Genomic DNA, 21,431 nt, shown 5'->3' on the forward strand with positions numbered 1-21,431 from the left:
AGTACTTTCTATGAAGAAAAATTAAGGACAGAAAAGGTGGAAAAGCATGTCTGTGAAATAAAACAATTTTTTTACCTGCATTCTAAATGATGCTGACCTCTGCTAGAAAACAGACCTCTGACAAAAAATGCATAAAGCAGAAGAGCTCACTGTACTGACCTTCTTTGGAAATTAAGGCCTGAAATGTTAGCTGCTCTGTAATTAGAAGGTATGATGTGCAACAGACCTTGAAGCCCATTGTTTTCAAAACTTGATGGTTGTCAGAGGGACTATCACAGTGATATATGTTTTGAAGTAAGAACTCCCAACTGTCTTTGTACAAAAAAGAATTTCCATGTTTATTGGTAATTATAATTAAGGGTCAGAGGAAAGGTTATTATTGGATTATTTAACACATATTTTCACAAAATTGATAGGTTTTTTTTTGTAACCCAGACACAGAATAATATTAATCTCTATGATTAAGGGAAAAGTATTTTAAACAGGGTGGAGGTTATCATGATGGTAGAGGTCAGTGGCCTTTTTCTCTGGTAATCTTTCTGCAGAACATAGATCATTTAATATAGTCAAGGTCCTTCTGCTTTTTTTTTTGGCATGATCTATCTGATATGCATCCTATTCCTTCAAAAGTAATTTGTTTAATGTAAAAACAGGGCAATGGGCATAAACTGAAACATAGCAGGTTCCCTTTGAACATAAGGAAACTTTTTCACTTTTTCTCTGTGAGGAGGATCACACACTGGCACAGGTTGTCCAGGACAAGTTGCATAGTCTCTATCCTTGGAAACATTTAAAAACCATTTGAATATGGTCCTGGACAACCAGGACCTGCGGAGTGTGGGCCAGACAGCCTTCAGTGGTCTCTTCCAATCTCAGCCATCCTGTAATCCACTGAAGATATTTGTGCTTTTAAACTTTCATGCAAATCTATTCTTAATTGCTCATTTTTGTAAATAAGCACTGTGAATTTGTTAATATAAATATAAGGAATCTCAGATGAGTCTTAGATTTCATAAGATAATTTGACACAGTTTCATTTTGCATTTAAAGAACTACAATCTTATACTAGCTTCTAGAATTTATTAGGTCCATTCTCTGAAACTCTGAAGCAAAAGGAAAAAATGCATCACAAGAAAATTATTACCTTTTAGATAATATCTGCTGAACTAACAGATGATTGTCTTGGGATTTATGTATATAAGATAAAGAAACCAGTAGTGCTGCTGTCACACTTTTCAGGCCATTCCATTCTCAATATATATGACAATCATGGCATTTTTAATCAATATGTTTTAGAAACTGTAGTCAAAGTGAATTCTGTTGTTTTCTCATGTTGAAAGTTATACACTTTTAACATGTTTATGATTGAATTTTATTTTAAAGACTAACAGATCTAGTCTCTTTCAAACTCTTTTTTTTTTAATGGGAGTGAAAATTATATACTAACTGGAATTATTAATACAGTTCTGTCAGTTTTACTGCAGTAGTATTAGCATCTGATTTAAAATTCACTGATTTTTTCAGATGTTCTAGATAAATCACAACATCAGAAAATGTTTATAGCTTGACCAATTCTATTCTGGAGTCCCTTTCAATGAGAAAACATTATCTCTACTAGTCTGATAACAGAATACTGTTTCAGACCACATGTCTTATTTGAAGCATATGGTATAACACAGGTTTTCTAAATATTTAGCGATCTGGAATCTTCTGCTTCAGCTACTATTTTGACAAATGTCTCCATTGAAAACATATAAGTCACTAAATAAAAAATGTGTTAACAAAAGTTTCCCTTCCTTCCTCTGAAAAGGGAAAGGAAAAGAATCAGGTCAGTCCTGCATGCTTTATATCTTTGGGACAAACCACACTGGAGATTTCAGTTTAAGTTTGATCTACCTATTGTGATTCCATTTTTATTTCTAGATTTCATGGGGACTAATCATGCTTCATATCTGATGCTCAAATACTAAATAATTAATGTTTTTTATTATTGAACACTGTTGAGTGCTGCATAGGGAGGACATTTCATATAAATGGTGTATTAATTGTAATGGAAGTGCCTTCCTTCCAGTGTTAGAAACAATGGCTGAAGGACTGGTAATTCAGGTATGATTTAAGGCCACAAATGTGGCATGAACACCTTGGACAGCTGAAATGCCTTCTTCATGTATTTGTTAGATTCAATAATAGAGCTGTTAAGGAAATGGAAAGAAAACAACCCAGTGGTGCCTGTAAATAAAAAGGTAAGTGTTCTTTAAGAGATAATGTCCTGACATTCCTACTTGGAGAATATCTTTTTCCATTATTGACAAAATTACAAGACTGATTTAGCTAAGGATGGGAATCAGAGGATCAGAGGATCACTCCTGAACATACTAAAGGAGAGAAATCTATTTTTTCAGCAGGATGTTTTTTGCAGAAAAACAACTGGCAAAGAAGATGAATCTATACTGTTTAAGAGAACAGGATGGGGCCACAGCTCACGAGCTGTTAAACTGGTATCACACTCCAATCTCCAGAAGTGCCAGCCAGGGCCAGACCACATGAAATCACAACTTGAGGAGAGCATGTCACAGGTGTAGCTCACCACTAGACAGTTTGGACAGTTTGGATGCAAGCACACAGTTTCAGGGGAAAATAGAATTCAGCCTTTACAACTACTTTGACACTTGGACTGAGGATCGGGGAGATCTACCTGGCTGGCACAGGAACAGGCACAGATATCCTTCTGGACTGTTTAAAGAAACTTCCATTCAAGATAATAGAACTTTTGACCAGCTGCCTCTGCATGGAGGTTGCCTGCATATGGAACTGTTTTGAGAAGGCCTGTGATAGATTCATCCTTCAGCAGGACCTACATGAGAGGCCTTGTCTGAACCACTTCAATTCCTGCTACAGTTTGTCCTCACACTCCTGATATGTTTTTTCCAACGTTAGTATACTTTGTTTGTTTCAGATAACACATAACTTTGGAGTATGGGTGAAAAGATGACGAAAAATCTAAAGAAAGTTGGAAGAAGGTCTATCACTAGTGTGGGTGGAGTGTTGGGAGCTCATTCAGAAGGTTCATCAGGCAGCCTCCCAGATTTCAGTGCTCATACACAAAACTGTAACAGGTGTTAGTCTGAAAACTTGTTTTTCTTCTCCACCCTTCCTCAAGGGTCACTTGTGCTTAAGAAATCATTCAATATATGCTCATTGTTTTTGATATTTTTCTTGGTCTTTATATTGTGTTTTCACAGGAGTTTTTATGACATAGGTAATGAAAGAAAAGTATAACACAAATTCTCACATTTTTATCAAACTCTGTAAGCTATGACAGACTGTACTTTATTATTCTGAAATACCTGCCCTTGATAGAAATCAAAATATATTGTAAGTCTAGAGCACCTGCTTATGAATTAGAAGCTTTTCAAGCATTCATTACCATGTGTGTTAATTGTCTTGTATTCCATAAATAAAATGTTTTGAGTTGGAAAATATTCACAGGAGGAATCTGTTCAGCAAAGTCTACTTAATCTCATGAAACATACACACAGACACATAAATCTGGAGGGATATAATGAAAAACAGAGATCTGAAAATAAAAATATGTTGAAACAAAAAGTGTCCTTTGCCATTAGCCAGTTTTCTTTCTTTATCTTCCTTTACATGATTGATATGATGCTCATATTTCAGTTTGGATGATGATCAATGTCAGATGGTATTTCAAGTCTAAAACATGATAGACAATGAAACAAAAGTATCTTGGGAAAAGATATGCCAGCACTTTAAATTAAAGGGTGCACCAGGATGATGTGCTTAAATGCAATTCCTATCTATGTCTACATTTTCTTTGTGAGGGGGAACTTTCTTCAATGAATTTTGATAGAGTGAGAAATCACATTTTTCATGGCAGTAATTTCTGGCTATTTGGATAAATATTTTTTTCTGAGAAAACTAAAAAGAAGACCTTGAGGAAAAAAGCCATAAGAATAATGTACTTACTACTTATGCATACTTATGCAGTGCAAATAGAAGTACGCACCATACAGAATTTACTTGTTAATTTTGATGAGCTCTGCATTTCATCTGTGGTTTTCTTTTTTTGTCAGACAACCATTATGATCCTTTTTTGTGGTAATTTAAGTCATTATGGTCAGTGAAATCAATGTTACACAACCAACAAAAAATATAATTATCATAAAACATTGCTGTGTGGTACTTGAGTTTCTTTATCTTTGCACTCTGAAATTTTGTTGTAAAATGTCTAGAGTGCCCCAGTAATTTCTGACTCAGAAAAAAAATTCTGTCACTTAAATGTCTAATGACTTATGTTTGCAGGGAAATTACTCTCTTTGAAATAAGCCAGTATATGCATTCCAGCATGCAGAGTAACTTCCCAGTTAAATATTCAGTCTGCTATAATGCCTAGATGGGATTAATGTTCTATAACCATCACACAGTAAATTTGTAACCTGTGGATTTGTAATGTTTTGTGTGCTATATATGGGTATAGAATGTCTTCTATTTGAAGGTTTCAAATTAGAAATAACAAAATGAAAATCACTGAAGAGCACACTTAATAGACTGCAAAGTGAAAGTGATACTGGTCATGAAGATGCCTTATGCTTGAAATTGCAATGGAAACACATAATGAAAGCAATATCAATAAGTGCCTGGAGAACTTGCTCAGTGGTCACAAGCAAGAAACACAACAAACTCCATAAAGAAGTTCACTTCACCTTAGAAGAGTAGAAAATAATAGAAATAAAAGATCGTTTTCTTATCCCGTGTTAAAACAACAGGGCTAATTCATGGCAGAGAAATGTTGTTCTGAAGAGTGGGAATTTCAAAATGATCAATAATGATCATTATTGGTATATTGATGATCTGATTGTTAGGAAACTATAGGTTATTGTAAACTCAAGTTCATGCCCATAAACCCATGGAAATGTGGTACATAATTGTCAATAATTGTTATCTTGAATAATATTTTCATGAGTGACATAATATGACAAGAATGGTGGTTTTATACACTCAATATAAATGTCTGGAATTGTGAAACTACCAGCTAAGATGTTTTCTATATCAGAAAAATCTCTGCTGCACTCTCTGATAGATTCTTTAAAATTCTGGTTTTCTTTAATTAGTGTTGTTACATGGGATCCAATTTCCAGTAGCACTTAGAAATATACCTAGTGCTTGTTGTATTTATCTTTATTAAATCTGTACTGGGACATAATTGGGTGGGGGGCTAGCATTTATTGTTTGCATTTATTGCAGACTTTTTTACTTTAGAGCTTGTGTAAATCTTAGGGACAGTTTAGAAAATATATGCACCATACAGATGATACAATATAGCAATAAGCTCTCACACAAGATTTCTGGCACACTTCCAACAGGTAATTCTTTGTTCCTTGCCTTCAAATCCCTGCATTTTAGTATATTTTATATTAAAAGAAAGAAGTCTGTGAACCAAAGTCTTTTGGCTTTCTGTTGGCATTATATCTGTGTTTATTAAGTTCTTAGTCATATACTAACATACTGTTTAAGAGAATGACTTTCTGAAGAGTGGGAAGAGATGTCCATTCATACATACATATTCTACAGGGAGGAAGAGGCCTATATTCTTTCAGCATGTTCCATGAATCAGAGCATGAAAAAGTGATTTGCCTTGATCTATTCATTTCCCTTGCTGAAATGGGTATTTATTTCATTACATGGCTAGAAGCAATGGGATGCTGATGTTCCCTCATATCTCTCATGGGTGGTCAAAAAGTACAAGCCTTTTTTCACCGTGGGCTGAAGTCAAATCATATTAGATAATTTGCTACTGATTTAGAAAGTGAGCCAGCAGACAAGTATCTAGATATTCCTCCTGTGTCAGCTTTCTTTCAGGCAATTATTTCCGGCTCCACTGAACTTTACTGTGAAGCCTGACTGTCACAATCATAGAGTAAACAAGTACCAAATCCAGGAGCAGACAGTGTGAAGAAGATTTTAGCATACTTGGATCTCATTTCCCACAAGATTTTGAGAACATTCAGAAATTCCTTGATTTCCTCACTAATGCCTTATCAATGTTCAGTTAATTCTTAAGCAAGTTGCCTTAGTTGCCAATAGTAGTAACAATAAAAATCAGAAATCCAATTTATGTCTAACTTTGGTTTAAAAAACAGGAATCTGATACAGAAATTATTCTTTGAAGCAACAGAAAATAATTTCTTTTATAATTTTAATAATTTTCTCATAGAATTGTTCAAATATTTTTTTACAGATATATTAAAATACTGAGGAAAAAAAAATACTTGTAAGGAAGAGTGCTGTAAATAGTTCTAGAGTTGTAGAGTGATCCTAAGAAATTTGCTATAAGTCACTATATAAAATAAGCAGTCTTGATTATGTTCAATGGTCTACATGGATCATTTGCTTCTCCTTTATGTCAGGTAATTGAATAGCCATAAAAAAGTCAGCAACCTGAATGTTCAGACTTGTTAGATAAAATTAGATTTCTGTGAATATTCCTCAAAATGTGTTTGAATTTAACATATTTTTAACTGTACTGCCAGGAAGCATGTTTTATAGACTACTGAGAGAAAATAGAAAATAAGAATAAAAAGAAATATGAATATGCCTAAGGCAGAAATATTATTTTGTAGGAGCAATTGATTAATTCAGTTGTATTCAGCCACATGCATTGATTTGGGCAGTATATAAGTTTATGGGTGCTTGATGGTGTGCTTCTGGTGGCTTCTTAGTAGCAAGCCATGTTTTTGTATCTATTTGTATAATCTTTGCATCCATGTTAACTATGTAGAAAAACCTTAACGAAGCAGTTTAAGTCCAGACTACTTCAATTTTAGGTAAAAATTCAGCATAATGAATCATAGAAAATTTAGAATTACAGAAGATTTAGCTTTCCTTATCATGTGGCAGTCAAAAATCATAGCATGATAAAGCAATAATAAGAATGGATTTCCTGGAAAACCAACTTCTGTCAAATATGTGGTACTATTTATTTGTTTTAAATGACTATCTAGTTTCTTGATTCAAATTAGAATCCTACTAAAACAATAACAGCAGTCTTTCATTTTAAACTTAGAGAGAGCACCACTTCTTTTCCAGATGGGACAAAGTCATTTTTGGGATTTTTTTCCTGTACTTTTTTTCCCCCAGAAAATATGTGGAAGAAAATAGGCTTCCTCTTATATTTTAATTATTGGAAGACTTGTGCAGAGCTCATTCTTTCAGATTGGTGGAGGGTTTCATATCGACTAATCCCTATTTCCCCAAAATAGCATCTATGAATGATCACAATATACTATTTCCTATTATTATTCTCTATTTTTGTTTTTCTTGTCAGCCTTTCTTTTTTGGGTAATCTCAACATTCCTTCTTGAAGTTCTCCCAAGTCCTAGACCTGGAATGATTTGCTTTATGTACAATCTGAACCTTTCATTCTGAGTAGTCTTTCTAGGGAGAATGAAGAAGCACAGTTTAATATCTGGGCTTCAGAATAGCCTCTGATATTTCTGTGAAGATTTATTGCACATTTGATACTGTGCAAACATATCCTTGTTTGTACATAAAGCTCTCATGAATAAACATCTACATTTATGTGCTGCAATTGCAAATACTCATTTAACTACAGGACTGATGGCCTCTAGCTTATAAACTATCATTTTGAATGCTGTCAGGCCTCATTGCACCTTGTACATCAAACCAGAGAATTGCTGACCAAATAATCTTCAACAGGACTAAGATTATAAAGGAATATGAGAAGTGGGGCTGAACATAGAGATAAAGAAGTAATGAAATTAAATAAATAGTAAACAAAAAAAGAAGCTAAAAGAAAATCTTTGTTAATATATCTCAGAAGTTATATTTACCAGCATTTTGGCCTTAGAAGTAATACAGACCTTGTTGAAATTATTGCACATTCTATATTGTGTCTTTGTGACCCTTCTTTTGCAGGCAGAATATGAAGCTGTTAATTAAATAGCTCAGGACTGTACATCGTAAGTTGATTTACAACATCGGGAGGTACATGAATTCCTTACTTTGCTCAGCTCAGCCAATTTCAAAGTGGTTTCCTTTAATCTTCATTTACTGGAATTTCACTCTAGCTCTTGCTAATATTTATGGCAAGCTGCCTACTGCAGTGATGGGTTGCTGCACCTTTTGAAGGGTATAATATAGGCTTGGCATTCTTGATTTCTAGAGCAGAGATGTCAGCTTAGGGAATTTAAATAATATATGAGGCCATGAAATTAATAGCTATTGGATATGAAAACAAAAATGTGATATCAGTTAGAAATTAGCTAGGGTATTAGTATTTTATTCAACAATTCAAAAATATTTGATATAAACAATATTTTATTTTAAAAATTATGTAAATAAAAAGATAAAACATCCCCATACATGAGAAAAAACAATATTGCCTATTAGGTGTCTCAAAAGTATTTATTAAAACCTTTAATGGCTCTCCTATTTCTACAGATTATTTGGAAGTAGGCATTTCCAAATTCCATGTTTAATTTTTTAGTGAAAATTCATTATTGCTTTACTGGAAATATTTTGACATATTTCCCCCTTAAAATAATAACAACAATAATAAGAATAACAATAATAACCATCATAATCATCATCAAGGTGTCCTACTATTTGCAGTAATGTTGAAGTAAATCAACACTTTCAACAATTATCATTTATATAAAAAACTTGTATTATTAACTACATCAAATTTCCTATTGAATTGTTTAAATGCCTCCAAAGAAGTACTCTGAATCACCTATTAACCAGAATCAGCTTTGCATCATTAGGCAAACACTTTTGTATTTGGAAGCCAAAAAGATACTTCCTTTCCTGATTACAGTGTCTGATAAATCTGCCACTAAAGTCCTGTATTAAATTCCCTTTGAATTCTTTTTCCAACTCATTTCCAACAGGTGTATGAATACTTATAAACTTTCAAGACTATTTAAAAGTACATGAGGCAATATATTTCCATATTCCTTTGTTTCTTTGCTTCTCTGTATGTTTTGCTTTAACTACCTCAAGGTCATTTAGTTCCTTTAGTATTTATTGCACCTGTGTTTAATTCTGAAATTGTCTCTTAATGGCCAAGCAAGACAATAGACACTGTAGTTCCTGAAGGTTAATTGTGAGAACCGATAAAATTTGCTACAGTAATTTTTAACATCAAAGCTTAAATTAAAGAAACAACAGCCCCATCTCATTACACGTAGTTGTGCATTCAGTCCATTTCCCCACATATTATTGTGATGAGTCACAGAAACAAAGAAGAGGAAAAGAAAGCTTAGTGGTTTAGAATGGAAGAAAGGAGTTGGCAGATTTCAGACCAGGCAAAATTCAGTAAGCTGATGTGGTGCCACATTGCTGTATTGTAGAAGTGACCACAGTCACCTTGCCAATAGCAATTCAAATGAAAATGTTAAAGGGTGTGCATGTTTATGAAAGAAATTAGATGTGACTAGACTTTACACTGAATGTGAATTGATATCTACCATGCAGATACCTAAAGTATAGATGCTTCATGTGTTTTAAAATGGGTAGCTTAGTTAGGCTATTATTTAAATATTTTGAAATACGCAGTAATATTTTTTTCAATACAGTTCAAATTGTATACCATTAATGCTACAATTCAGTATGAAGAACACCAAGCTTGCAGTGATCATGTAAGCTCCAGAAATGAAAGCAACATAACCATGACAACACAACTAAATAGCAAAGACATGGATGTACAATGTCCTGGGGATGTCCTTAGGAGTCCTTAGCTCCTTCCTCTGCATGAGGATTCACTGGGCTATGATAATGCACCAGCTATCTTAGCCTTTCTGCCCTGTGTTACGTGCAAAATGAAACTTGGGCCCTTAATTTTCAAAATGAATGCAGCTGTACAGAGGTTAGTGAGGCTGTGGTGAGTTGGAGATATGGGTTATTGTGAGGAAACATGATTACGTCAGTGGGAAACTATAGCTAAGGCCATGGTCCCTTTGGGTTTTTTTCAGCTATGTTTCTCTAAATCATCTTGGTGTTTCTGGAAGTTGATGGCAATTTGCCAGAATTTCTAAAATCATGTCAGCCTTGGTAAAATAAAAATCAAGTAAAAATAAAAAATTCACAATATATCAATATATTTAACACATTTGCAAAGAAAGTCGAGCTCTTTCCTCAGCAACCACATCAGAAATAAACTTGGTTGTTAGTTCTTTAAAATAACCCAACCCCCTTATCTTTTATTCAAAGGTTGTTTGTAGGCTCAAGATGTTAGGGTTAGCATAATTCCTAGGAGGCTATTAAGATTTCTGAGCTCAGTCTTTCATGGTGAGTATTGCTGAGATCTGTGTTTGTAACTGGAAACAGAGCTAGGCTTCTTGATCTCATCCAAAGGGCAATAATTTATTTCAAAAAATATGGACATGAATACCCTACACATTTGAGATTTTACAGTACTTATAATTTTATTATAAATTTAGACTGAATAAGACCATATTTGGTGCAGCAGTTAGGAAAACTGAAGATTAATGTCACTGCTCTGAGATAAACCGGGCATTTGATAGTTTCTTTGCCTGTTGCCTGTTTCCTTCCTTTCCTCTCTTCCTTCCATTTGTTCTTTCCCTCCCTCCATACTATGTGGGAGTAAGGAAGAAGGCTGAATATTTATGAGAGTGGCCTGATCACTTATCTTTGTTAACTGTAGCCTTGGGATAGAAGAGGAAGGGGTGGTGAGCAGAGAGTGACTGTAAAGTAAGCCACGTTACAGAATAGGAATCCTTCAGTTCAACAGACAAGTAAAAAAAAAAATATTTCCATTTAAAAATATCCCAAATGGTATGTGAAGTATTAAAACTCAAAATAGCACTAAACACATTTAGATAGCTAAGCAAATTTCTAGTATTTTAACAAGATTTAATCAGAGCAGTAATGAATTACAGACGGCACCAAGCTGGTGTGAGTGTTGATAACCCTGACTGTCGATGAGCACTTCAGGGGGATTGGGAGATGCTGTGGCCTATGGCCCTTAGGGACACGTTTTAGGGGTAGACTCAGCAGGGGTCAGTTTACAATTTCACTTAATGATCTTAGGATCTTTCCAGATCTAAACAATTCTATGTTTTTTATGATTCTATGGGTTATTTTGCCAAAATATGGGAAGCTGGAAAATAGGGATACTTGCCAAACAGGATGAAAAGTGACACAGAAAGTTTCTTTGAACACAAATATTTTAGAGTCAAAACTCTTCTCTAAATTTAAAGAACCTGTGTTGAAATGACAGGTTAGAAAAAGAAAAATAAAAATATTTTAGGTATGTTATTAAAAAGAATTGAAAGTGCCCAGGAAATTACTTGAAATCACCAGGGAAAATGAACATCTGATGCCTCATTTTGTTTATTTTAGAATGTATAGGAATTGAAATATTGCTGTATTGACTGTTTTTGAAGAACTATAATTCAATACAGAATTCTCAGATTTTCTGATTGTTATGTATTTATATTTGATATTGTTTTCATAGTAAATTTATGCTTTTTCTAGTTCCACCATCATGTTGGTTGTATGAATAGATATTGATTGTATCAATAGGTAATGAAAATTGAAACCAAAAAATAATGGAAAATATGTTTCAAACCCACGTGTGTTATGTGTTCCAAATAATTAACATTTTTAAAAAAATTAAAATAAGCTGATAAAACGTGGAGATATTTACAAATATAGATTGAAAGGAAAATACACCAATTATAAGTAGTCCAAAGGATATGTCTGCGATTCCTATTACTGTCTCATATAGTTTTTCTCTGGCAGAAAGTATGCAAAGTCTAAAACATTTACTCCTAAAAGAATTCCCAAATGTCTATAACAAAAGTACCTTAGATATAATTTAATAAAATGTCATAAACTGCTCACTCCAAAGAGCAAGTAATCATTTCATATACACACAATGGGATTTATTCTTGCAAAGATATTATATAAAGCATTCCCAATGAAAGCATTTTGATTTTTCATTAATAATTTCAATTGTTTATTTTGTGAAACTTTATGAGATGCTGATTAAACTCAGCTCTTACATAAGACTCTGCTTGTAAGTCCAGTTCAGGCAATTCAAAGACTCATTTATTTGAATCACTTTTTTTATGCAGCCCTAAATAAATAGAAATTGAAAGATCTCAGTGTTATAAGTTCATAACCCCAGAATATCTTCAGTGACCTGTATTATTTCCTGCTAAAAAGAGGATTAGTACAGTCTTAAGTGGAGGGAAATATGACAGAAAACACTCTGGATATATTTTTTATATTAAAAAAATATAACCTCACTTTATAATATAGCCCATTAATTTTCTACATAAAGGATAAATACTTTGAGCGTGATCAAAGCCATAAAAGTTACAAATTTTTAATCTGAATATTGAAGCATTATAATCCTAGTTTTTGGCATTTCAGAAATGCTGTCTTCCTTGCATAGTCTGATGTAGTAGGAGACACAAATTAGTCTTCTAAGACTGCTGAACTATCAGCTCAGTGACATTTTCTTCTTTAATGTGGTAGTTATATTTTTTAAAAAGCTGAATTGTTTGTAATGTAATCCAGGGAAAGATCTGATTCAGGGATTAAGGAAGTTAAAACTTTTGCTCAATTGTCCTCTCTGAAAAAACAAATCTGTCACAATGACAGATCCAATCACTTTCTCAGAACAAAGTGTTATCACTGAGGACACAAAAGCATTATTTTTATTTCAGAAAATAAATAGTCATTAGTTTTGGTCATTAGTTTTGAAGTGCCTATGGAATTTAACTGGGGGAATTATTTTGCCTTATTTTGACTTTGGAAAAGTGCCAGTGAATCAAATGTTGGATTTAGCAGAGCAGTACCAGTTTTTCTAGAGAGAATCACTGACACCTCTGTGGTTAATTTAATTGTCATCAAGTTAAGATTCCAGGACTGCAAAACACTCCCATTTTCCTTTTTTCTCAGATTTGATGATGGACGTTATCTCTCTTCCTAGAAGACTTTGAGCTTAGTGTTACTGGAAATGTTTACTTCGAACTCTCAAGCAGATCTGCAAAGGTAAAGTGCATTGGCAACAGATTCAATATATTTCTTTCAATGCGTGAGATGAGTCCTATGCTTTAGATGATTGCTAGTTTTGGGATAACTTGACTGTATTTTAAGTGCATATTATTTGCAGTATGACAGCTAAATCAGCTGTAATTAAATGTAATACCAGAGTTTTTACCAGTGTCAATAAACTTTTCGAATGCATAATATAATTTTGGTGTGCCATAGGTGCAGTGCTTTGCACTGCACATGCAAATTTTGAGGCACTATAATCTGAAGTACATGAGCCTCAGTGAACAGAGAGACCTGTCCAACCAACATTAAAAATTACACCTGAGAAGTGGTACAATTGATTTCAATACTGCAAAATCTGGATAGTATACAAGAAAAAAATTTTCAGCATTATCTCAGCATTATTAGAAAATGACCCACAACCCTATTGATTTCTCACAGTAATTTTTTCCCTGTATTCCTTTAAGAAGGTGACTCTTCCTTTGTGGCCAATTTAAAGAGCATATTAGCATGGTATGACTATGTTATGGGACAAATTGGGAAATAGTTCTGCAGAGTAATTACAGCTAGAATGTATAAGGCAGCAAAATAATGTGGGTCTTATTAAAAAAATAGAAATAGCTGAGGACCCTTTTGTTTCCTCTTTGCAAGGTTTGTTGCCCAGCCATATCCAAAAACAATTTTGGTTTGAGCATAAAGTGACTGGTAGTTCAATTTTCAAGGGATTAAGTTTAGTTTTGAGGGAAAAGTTTCATATAAGTCACCCAAGAAAAGCAAGGTGAGAGGCAGACTGCATCTGTGAGAGGGGATCACCTAATACAGAAAGTAGTTCATGAAAGAAGGATGGCATTTTATAACCATAACTTGAAAAATAAATGGTAGCATGAGTGAAGTTTTAATTGATTAGGTATTTCTTTTTCTATGATGTGGCATTACTAGACTTTGTATCCAACACGAGAAAAACACCCCACTGCATTGCATAAGAGATAATCTTCATCATGATCATATAAGTAAAGTGGAAATATTCCTGCAGAATTTTGAAACTCAGAGAACTTAGTGTTGGAACTGTGCATGTCACCTTGAACTTCTCAGTATGTAACATGGGAATTGTTGAAGACATGATTTTATTTCTTAAATAAAATCTTATTATGCCATGTAAAGTCCAAATTACAGAGTTCTAAGAAATGCTGATGTGGGGGTGTTTCATATTATGTGTAAATGCCTGGACTAATCTGTTAATTGATTTCTGATTTTGTATATCCAAATTAAATTAACATATATTTAGATGTGAATATCTGTAAATAAAGGGAGCTCAAATAAGAGACTCATTTTTTGAAACTCTGGTCTAGGCTTCATGTTGTTTTCTGGCTTTTATCCAAATTCTGTGGCTGAATGTTTATTTACCCAGTACATCTGAGAACAGTTCTTACACTGTGTGAAGTGGCACCTACTGACAATTCCTGTATCATATGCACAGTGTGATGCTAAGTTCCTTGTAAATATCTTTTAATGCTTATATTATCTTTTATTTAATTTTCTGAGGTCTCTTGAAATCATCTTTTTTCTTGCATTTTGATTTTTGTACAGTCAGTTCTGGTTCCTGTTTTATATTTTTTCTTTATGTGGCTGATTATTACGGTTCAATGATTTAATTTAAATATGAAGTATCTTTGCCTCTGTTCCTCAAATCTATTTCTAATTCAAGATGCAGTTGAAACCCAAAGCTATAATGTCCCGAGTGTAAAGCAGAAAGAAATATGAACACTGAAGTAATTTAGATTAAGTAATATTTATACAAGCATTTTCCTGTGGCTTGAGTTGTGCCATTGTGCATATCCTTTGTGATGCTAGCAATTGTTTTTTGAGACCAAAATGGATTTACCCAATAACTAAAGCATCACATTTTAAAGAAAGGGTGTAAGAATTTAGAAGTATTATAAAATTTTAAAAAGGAAAAAGGTACTTTAAAAGCCATTATGAGATAAAGTAATGCTGTCAGTGTATTAAGGGTCCTGCAGTACAGGTAAATTATTTTGAAATATTGCATGTATTTCTGCACCTAATTCATTTGAAAAGTGAGCCTGATGAAAGGAAGAAGATCATTAGATTTCTGCTCCATGGCCCATGGAAATTCTGCAATGTTTCCTGAGTATGAAGCCTATCCCACACTCATCCCACACACTAATGTCCTTGTTACTCATTCAAGATTTGTAATGCTATACAGCAAACCATTAATCAAAGATGTCTTTCATGCTTATATGCAGATCTATCTGGATCTTTAGTCTGTTAAATTTCAGCCAGAATTTACATTTTTTTCCCTCTAAACTTTGTGAAGGAGAAAAAGTTTAGTGGGTTTCCAAAAGCACAATAGGAAATTTTCATATCTGTAGGTGTTCACACAGCTAAAATGGAGTAAATTTGTGTGAGTTAGCTGTCTATTCTACAATGCCATAAACAGTCAGATGCTCCAGGAGGTAAACATGCAGTTTGAGTTTATTCCTTCATAATTTCTTTTTTCCATAAGAGAAACCACATAACTCTGTCATTCCACTTCTCTTATGTACATTCAACATAGAACATTAGAAGGACAGATACAGATAGAGAGAAAAATAAAACATGGTTTTCTATTCCACATGAATGTATATTCACTTTGATATGATTTCTGTCAAAGTATCTATAGAGCGGGGAAGAAGAGAAAAATAGAGAAGAAATACAGAACAGATTTGATCATATGGATTTGTAATTAAGCAGCTAATATGCATTTTAATTTTATATGCAAATGCATCTGGAATGCTTGGAGCTCTGCCTGGGAGTATATGATATATCAGTTGAGAGTTTATGGATCAGGATTGTCTGGCAGACCAGCATGGATGGTGTTGCAATGTCTCTTACAGTTTGCCTCGTCAAGCAAATGAAGTTGATGAGGTCAAATTAACAACCTTGATGTCTCTGGAGGAACACCAGAGCAGGGTACAAGTGAAATTTCTGGAGTACCAGCATAAGGAGCTTGACTTCATACTTACCAAACAAGGAATGACTGACATGAGGATGTATTAGACCAAACTGGAGGTTGATGATATTGTAAAATCACTCTTGGTCAACTTTATCAGGTCATGGAGTTTTGGAGAGGTTCCTGAGGATCAAAAGAAAACAAATGTCACTTCTATTTTCAAGAAGGTCAAAACCAAGGTTCTGGAGAGCTATAGCTCTCAAACTATAGCTTAATCTCTTTTGAAGTGATGGAAAAAATAATCCTGGAAAACATTTCCAAACATGTGAAGGATAAGGAAGTGACTGGGAGAAGTCAGCATGGATTTGTGGAGAGAAAATTACATTTAATGAATGGGATTGTTCTCTATGATGAGATGACTGGTGTGGTGAAAGATGGGTGAGTACTTGATATTATTTATCTCCATTTTAGAAGGATATTATTGCAGTATCCCATAAAAGCCTCATAGAGAAACTGCTGGATATGTGGCGAGATTGGGAGATTGACTGAAAACTAGATTGAACTGGTTGTGAGAATAGCGTGAAGTACAATTCCTTGAACTTACCAGTTACCTGTATGTAGCAGACTGATCTTGGCTGTGTCCCAGGTGCTCTAGCATTCCCTTTCTCAATGGTACAGAGAATAAGATGGAGAATAACCAGATGAAGCAGTGAGATGAAGCAGTTTTATAAGAGTGAAAAAGAAATAAACAAGAATCTATGCCTGTATCAGCTAAAGAGAAAAAAAAGGTCAATCTCTACTTCCCATCAGCAGTGGTGTTCAGACACTTCCTGGGAAGCAGGGCTTCAGCATGTGTAATGTTTCCTCCAGAAGGCAAACATAGAAGAGTCACAAATGATCCCCCTTCCTCCTCTCTCCCTTAGCTTTTATATCCGAGCTGATGTCATATGGGATGTCCCTTTGGCTAATTTGGGTCAGCTGACCTGGTTGTGTCTTCTCCCAGGATCTTTCCCACACCCATCCCCTTTGGTGGAATGTCAGAGGGACAGTGCTTCTCGGCAGTAGCCATAACACTGGTGTGTTATCAACTGTGTGTGCTACCAAACACTGGTGTGCTACCAAAGCCCAGCACTGTGGGGGCTGTGAGCTTTACCTCAGTCAGTAAAAGCTCACTACCACTGGAAGCCAGTTTGTATGTCTGTACCCAAGGTGTCAATAATGGGCCCTCTACTGTTTGACATCTTTATCAAGGAGCTGGATGACACAAGTGAGCCCACGCTCACCAAGTTTGCTGTAATGTAAAATTAGAAAGAGTGGCTGATATGTCAGTGTTGTGTTGCCATTCAGATGATTCACTCAGCATGGCTGGGGAAAGCAGCAAACAGGAATCTCATGATGTTCAGTGAAGAGAACTACTAAATTCTGCATCTGAGGTGGAAAATCCCTTTACATAAGTGCAGGCTGGGGGACAGCTGACTGGAAAGCAGCCTTACAGGAAATTACCTGAGCATCCTCGTGGCCAAGCTGAACATAAAACAGTAATATGCCCTCACAGAAAAAGGTGAGCAGCATCCTTAGTTTCATTGCCTATAGACTGGGGGAGCCAATCCTTGTCCTCTTCTTAGAACTGCTGAGACACACCTGGTGAGCTGTGCCCAGCTCTTGACTCCCCAGTCTAAGAGAGAGAGGAGTATATTGGAACATGTCTAGCAGAAAGTAAGGAAGATGATTAAGGGATTGGAGAGCTGAGAACACATGATAACAAGAAGAATTCTGTGAATATTTAGCCATGAAAAAGTCGAGGGGGAATCTTATAAATGCTTTAAATTGCTGTAGTTAATGCTCCAACACAAACAGCTATGTATGTAACATTTCAGGCTCCTGTATGGACTAATTTTTGAAAAACAAAGGAGAAAAGATATATAGATTCAAATTATGCCATAGAGCACATAGGCTTGAACCTGTGTTTCCTGCAAATTGAGACTGGAAAAAGGTTAGAAGTGGACAAAAGGAGGAGATAGGTAGATGTTTTCAGTGAAATGAATGCTGGCTGGTGGCATGATCCTGTGAAAGACAGGAATGGGTTGGGTGGAATTAGGTTTTTGTACAGATGTTTTTGGATGTGTTTGGATATTTTGAAGCATATTTGACTGAAGTGACTGAAGTGCTTCAGCCCAGCACCAGAAAATGTGTTTGTGGATCCTGAAAGGTCTTTGATTTAGTGCTAAATTGTTGAGCATCATTAGAAATGCCAATGCTTCTGGACAGGAGCTGCAAAGTGCTTTTCATTTAAGTAACACTTAGATAGCAGGTACTGAGGCTGGGTTTTTGTGCCTTAATTTTAGCTTGACAACTACATCCTTTCTATGTTATTTAAGATTTCTCAGGTATATGAATAACTAAACATGCACACTCATTTTCATGATTCTTTACACCTGGCTCTATGGCACTATCTTTTTCTTCCATTTAAGCCAGTACTCAGTTTTGCTTTTCAATTATTTTCATCTTAGCCTTCATACTCAGGAATATCTTGATCCAATAAATCCCCCTGGAAAGAGAGTTATCTATCCATATTGCAGTGTGTTCCTAATTTGGTGCTTTTAAGGAGCTACCAACTAAATCTCCTTTCCTGTGCTCACTGGACAGTTCCCCTCCCCTGCTCTATGGGAATGTGTATTCTGTGTAATCAGAACCTTCATCATTAGCAGGCCTGACAAGCAGTCTGTGTGTGATCTCCACCCAGGTGGCAGCACAGAAAACAAGAAGAACATCATATGCAAGAAGTTGTTTTATTAAATGTGTTATTTTTTAAGTACAGTATATAAACTGTATTTAAAAAAATGTTATATTTTTAAAAACTTACAATTTTTAGTGAGCACTATTTTGTCAGATTACTATCCCATGAATAAGTCTGAAACGGTAAATTTCTGTGTTGCTGATACATTTATTTCCATTCAATTTGAGCCTTGAGATGATACAACTTTTATTGGTTTCCCTGCCATGTTCTTTCTTTTTAAATTTCTCTGTACATTCCTCTCAGCAAAACTCCTTTTTGTTTAGTAAAATCCTCTAATTTTTTGTTTTTGTCACAAATTCTTGACTACTAGGTATCATTCCACCTGACCAGGTTGCATAACCTTCTCTCTCCTGCACTGAAATGCCTAATGAATCTTGATTTTCCAGGTCAACACTCTTGCTGCTGTAATCTAAATCCTCTTCCAGAGCCAATTGTTCAACTGTTTGCTGAGATTCATTGCTAAACTTTTTCCTGCTTTTTGAAACCCATCACAATACTTGAATTTATTCTTCTTTCAATTATCCTGGGAAAAGAAAAAAAAAGAAGAGAAAAAACAAAAGGAAGCAAAAAGTAGAGTACATTTACTGTTGAAGCTTTTAAAAGGTTCTCAGTGAGGCAGAGAAAAGAAAAGTGAGAGGGAAAAAAAAAAGGCTCAAAGATTCAGCTACTCATTACTACCCATGAAACTCCATGTTGCAATGATGGGCTTGAATCAGGACCACCCATGGGTCTTCATCTAGGTAGCCACCTGGCAGATGACTGTGTGGCCAGCATGTGCAGAGTGGAGGACAAAACAAATTTGGCTCAGATTTGAATCTGAGAAGGAACATAAATGACAAATTTACACTCCAGGTATACAAAGTTAAATATCATTGAAAAGATGCAAAATTTTGGAGTATGCCCCAACACTAAATTAATGCTCCTACTGTTTCCTATACAGCATGTGTGCAGATGCAGAAACAAAATGTACATTTGAAATCCTATATATTTCAGTATTTCTCTCCCTTTCCCCCTCTCTCATTCATATTTACTGTTTTTTCACTTGCTCCATGTTTTTCTTCAAGGCATTTTCTAGGTTACCAGCTAGGACTGTCACAGGTAGTATATTGAGATAAACATCATGCAGTACATTTTCTATTACTTTGTTCCTCCTCAAAAAACAGCACCAGAAATTACTTTGCTCAAAGATCAGGCCTTTTAGTTATCAGCAAAGCCTTCAACAGTTCCCATCTAGGAATATATTCCTAAAAGCAGTTTTCTGTCACAGATATCACTCATTTCCATAGATATAGCAGTGCTCAATCTATAAGGCAGGGTGAAATTTTCTCCTGTGCATTCTCTGGGGCTATAACAACATTTTTGGAGTTTCCTGAAGAGATACTTTTCTGCCTGAATCATCAAGCACTTCAGGTGTGAAGCTTTTCTTCTGTCTCAAGACCTGTCTTTTCTCCTTGCCATCTCCATGTGTCAGGGACTGTTGGGTGTTCTGAATTTCCAAAATTGCTCGGTGCTGCATGCCTTCTTCCTTTAATTTTTTCATAATTACTCTATCAGCTTACTTTCTGCAGCATGGCATACTATCCTGAGCTCAAACTTCAGAACCCTGTTACCTGCTGTTATTATAACTTGGCAGACCAGACACTAAAAGCATTTTGCACACTTTAGTCATGTTCATTCACCAAAAGAGTTCACAATTTAATTAAAACAAGGCAAAAGAAAGCTTGTCCAATAAGACTTTGGGAGAAACTGCTTTGAGAAAGGGACTACAGAAGAGATGTAAATGAAGACCCAAATTTTTCTAAAGAAGGACTGATCAGTGTGGAAGCATAATGAATTTGCCATAGAATGACAAAAAGAAGGGAATAAGGAAAATCAGCTGAGAAAATCAAGATGCAGGTTTAGACAGAAAGTCTAATAGAGTGAGAGCAGTGTGATTTTATATTGCAGGTCTGTCATTTTGGGAAAAAGAGGGAAAGTTAGGACAATTTGATCAGCCAGGCAGATAATAGGTGGATAATGTCAGTGTCGAGACAATGTACATGGCTCTTTGCCAGCCACTCCCTTCTCCATTCCCCGAAAGTTACCACTCCACCTTCAGATTTGCTAGTATAACTACATATGTAGCTGTCCCCAGCCTGATTCTGTCAAAAGAATTTGGTTTTTAAAACCTACGAAAACACTTCTTAGTGAGGATTTTGCAAATCAAATCATTCTGACAGAACTAGGTTAAGGAGCAGTTGTGCTTGTAGGTTGGAGAGTGCAGCTATCTTGTGGAAGAGAGACAGGGCATAGTTTAGTGCCTGTGTACTAAGTAGGATAACATTTGTAAATTAGTTAAAAATAGAATAATATAGGATTGGTATATGAAATAAATATAAACTTGGCAATTTCTTAGGAAAAAAAATGAAGAAAAAAGTATGAAGACCAAGACATAGAATGACATGAAATCTGTGAGATTAGAAAGAGGAAAAGGGAGATATAGGGCAGACCTTTTGGGAATTTCTGCATAGTATGTCTCTTTTGTGAGAAAATCAATATGGCTGAATGCAAAAAGGGCCACCCTGCAACAAATACATGCAAATGGCCACCATTAAGGTTAAAAAGGCAATATGTTGA

This window comes from Lonchura striata, chromosome 1 (genome assembly GCF_046129695.1).
Source record: "Lonchura striata isolate bLonStr1 chromosome 1, bLonStr1.mat, whole genome shotgun sequence".
NCBI lineage: Eukaryota > Metazoa > Chordata > Aves > Passeriformes > Estrildidae > Lonchura > Lonchura striata.